Raw genomic sequence first — 3,919 nt, 5'->3', positions numbered from 1 at the left:
CCACTCACAGTTTTTTGTGCCGAAGAGGCCCAGATTGATCATCTCATCCGAAGGCAATGGAAACCTGTTCTGTCTACAGTGCTGGGAATTCCATATTCCCGGAGGGAAAACTCAGGACAGATCATTGCTTTGCATGAACAAACACTTGGCTGAGGTTTATCAAAGACAGTTATTCCATATAAATAAGTTTTATGGCCCAAGTGTGTCTTTTAAAGAACAGCAGGATGGTGGGAAATGATCACTGTTGAGAAATTGCTTTTCCATGCTTTGATCCTGCATCCATGGGGAAAAACAGGTGATGGACAAAGGGTGATTGCTACAATTGAAGGACCTCACATTTCATTTCTATATCAAAAGAGGGGAGCTTCCCTAGTGAGGGAGATGATGAGAGGTTGAGGGTTCCACTGATCCCATTCCTGGGATTTTTTTGGCTCAGGCAGAGAACTCCTGACCCCCTGTGGCACCTCAGCACTGGAAAAGTGAGCTCTGGGATTTAAGGGGTGGAACAGAACACCATGGGGCAGCACTCCAGCCTGACATCCCAGTCCTACCAGGAAAGGCAGCAGAGAGCAGGTTTCTGGGGACCAGGTTAAATTAAGGAATAAAGGAACCCCTGCCTGCAGCAAACAAAGGGATTAGTGGCAGCACACCCACAAAACTCCTCATTGCTGGGCAATTAGGATGCTTTGCTAAGACTCTCAGCACCTCCAAGGTCCTGGTTGAGCTGCAGGGAAAGGGAAATGACGGGAATGGGGCAGGTTTGGGGAGGAAGGCAGAGCTCATCCTCTTTCAACCCCAAGACAAGAGCTGCTAAAATGATTGCACAGAGATAGAAGTGCCTGAAGGCTGCTTTTATGGAAAACATAAATCTCTTTATGCACAGAGCAGCAGAGGCAGGACAGGCAGCTCTGCTTTCCCAGCCCTGGAGCACACACTGCTCCCATTTATCCCACAGGAACGTGGGCACGGCTGGATGACAAGGTGGGCATCGGGCACAGGGTGGGCTCCATGGGCTGGGAGGGCTTTTCCAGCCTTTTCCAGTCTGATTTTCCCCCTCACCATGAGCATCAATTACAAAACAACATCAAGGAACTCAACCCAACTGTTTGGCCCCATCCCTGTGGGCCGTGGGAAGCAGAGCCCGAGGTGGCTCCTCCTGGAGATCAATAGGGTTCATTAGTTCCTTAATTTCCACATTAATGAAATTTTGCCCTCTAATGACTGCAGAGCCACTGATTTTTAATTGTTCTGTTTGTGCCTTGAACTGATTGACCTCCACTCCTCCCAGCAGGGAGGGTCATTTGTCACCTGCCAATTAACATGGAATCAAAACAAACCAAAAAGGGCCTGTCCTAGACCCAGAGAATCCTGGAATGGTTTGGGTTGGGAGGGAAATTAAAGCCCATCCAGTTCCAACTCCCTGCCATGGGCAGGGACACCTTCCACCAGCCCAGGTTGCTCCAACCTGGCCTCGGACACTTCCAGGGATCCAGGGGCAGCCACAGCTTCTCTGGGCAACCTGGGCCAGGGCCTCCCCACCCTCCCAGCCAGCAATTCCTTCCCAGTATCCACAAAGGCTTAATTTGAAAGAATTAGATTTTAAAATTAAACTCCATCCCACTCCATGGTTTGTATTTTCAAAACAGCATTGAGGTACTTCCAAAATATTATTTTCCCATTAAAAATAAATGTATGAGTTGGAAAATATAAGCGAGCAAGCAGATAAAAGACAGAAAATGTGTGATCACAGTGAGCACAAAAGAAAGCAGGTTCTGTTTACAATGACTGAGAAGAGCAATTCTTTGTCTTATTAAAGTGTGAAGAGCTTGCTATGGTTGTCAAGAGAGTTTGAAGTCATTGGTTTCTCCAGAAAGCATTTTGGGAGTGGCTTCCTGCTGTTACAGCACTCCCCTTTACAAAAGTTCTGGTTTACCGAGCTGCTGCTTCTTCAGAAAAAAAACCAACCAAACAAAACCCCAAAGCCAAACCAAACAAAACACACAAACCAAAACCAAACTGCCCAAACAAACAAAACACCACAAAAAAAACCCCAAACTAATTATTTTTTCCTACTGGGCGCCATTTTTGGGGGGGATTCAGCTCTTGCTGATTTTTGAACATGTTTTAAATGTATTAACGGTGGAAATCACCAGTTAGGGACTCGTCTGCTGCAATTGTTCACTTCCCTCTCTGAGTCTGAAGTCTTAGAAAAGACTTCTGAGGTCATCAAGTGCAATTGTTGGTTTGCCCAGGCCACCACTGACCCCTGTCCCCAAGTGCCACATCCACAGGGATTTTAAGTCCCTCCAGGGATGAGGACTGCATCCCTGCCCTGGGCAGCTGTGCCAGGGCTGGAGAGCCCTTTCCATGAGGAATTTCCCCAGTATCCAACGTGACCCTCCCCTGGCACAGCCAGGGGAAACTCCTGGGGGACCTGGGGGAGTCGATGTGGAATCATGGAATCACTCAGGTTGGAAAAGATCATCAAGTCCAACCATCAACCACTACCACCATGGTCACCACTGACCATGTCCCAAAGTGCCACATCCACGTGTTTTTGAGAACTTCCAGGGATGGGGACTCCACCACCTCCCTGGGCAGCCCCTGCCAAGGCCTCACCACCCTTTCCAGGAGGAAATTCCTCCTGATGTCCAACCTGACCCTCCCCTGGCACAGCCTGAGGCCGTTCCCTCTCCTCCTGTCCCTTGTTCCCTGGGAGCAGAGCCCGACCCCCCCCGGCTCCCCCCTCCTGTCAGGGGGTTGCAGAGCCAGAAGGTCCCCCCTGAGCCTCCTTTTCTCCAGGCTGAGCCCCCCCAGCTCCCTCAGCCCCTCCTGCTGCTCCAGCCCCTTCCCTGGACACGCTCCAGCCCCTCCGTGTCCTGTCTGAGGTCCCAGAACTGCCCCAGCCCTGGAGGTGGGACGGGCACTGCCCTGGGGCTGGGACACACCAGGGCTGGCACAATTGGCCACCCAGGAGCATTCCCAGCAGCATCCCTGTTATTCCCAGCCTGACTCTTGCTTTGGGAAGGCGTTTGTGTCCCTGAGAACCCTCCTGCTGCTCTCCAGGACTGAGGACATTTTGGGGGCATTTTGGGGGCGTTTCTGCCCCACCCCAAGAGCCAACAGCCCAGCCCAGGGCAGAGCCCACTCGTGGGCAGCCAGGGATGACTCTGCAAAGGCTCTTCATCCCCAAACCTCCTGGCTCAGCTCCTCAGAGGCACTTAAGGGCCAGCTCTGGTGACTGCAGGAGATCCATCTGAGAGCTGGCACTGCCCCTCCTCGGGAGCTGCTGCTCTGAGCTGGGTTGGCAGGGGGATGATGCCCCCCCAGCCCCCCCCAGGGCTTTTCACCTAATGCAAGGCTGGGCTCAGGCCAAGCTCAGCTCTCCAGTGGTCTGACTGCAGGAAGCACAAACACAAAGCTGCAGAAGGGACACGGGTTCGAGGAAGGTTCATCCCCACGTTCAGCCTCCTCTTTCATTCCCTAATTACACAACATCACCTGAATTACTCACCCTGAACCTGCTGCTACAGTGAAAATCAGGTTTCAAATGACCCCTTGCTGTGACCTGGTCCCAGAAATCATTTTTTAAAAAATGGTGTGGGCCAGATGAACAGTGACCACAGTCCTGCTCGTGCTGGGTTTGTGCTGCTCACTGGAGATCCAGGTGATCTTACACACCAAAAAGGGGAAGAAAAGTCCAAAAACTTACCACTGGATCTCCAAACCTTTAGTAAAACTAACCTTTACTCAAAAGGCATGTTTTCAGCCACCCCAATGAACAGGAGGAGGTTGACTTTAACCATGGAGCTCCTCTCTCCATAAAAATAAACCAACAAAAAGCTCCCCCTGCCACAGACCTGGTCCCCTGGACACAGGGAGGAGAAGAGGCTGGATGGCACATGCCACCTGTGCCAGG

The sequence above is a fragment of the Chiroxiphia lanceolata genome, chromosome 7, assembly GCF_009829145.1.
Source record: "Chiroxiphia lanceolata isolate bChiLan1 chromosome 7, bChiLan1.pri, whole genome shotgun sequence".
In the NCBI taxonomy this organism is placed as follows: Eukaryota; Metazoa; Chordata; class Aves; order Passeriformes; family Pipridae; genus Chiroxiphia; species Chiroxiphia lanceolata.
Note: the sequence above shows the minus strand (reverse complement) of the source record.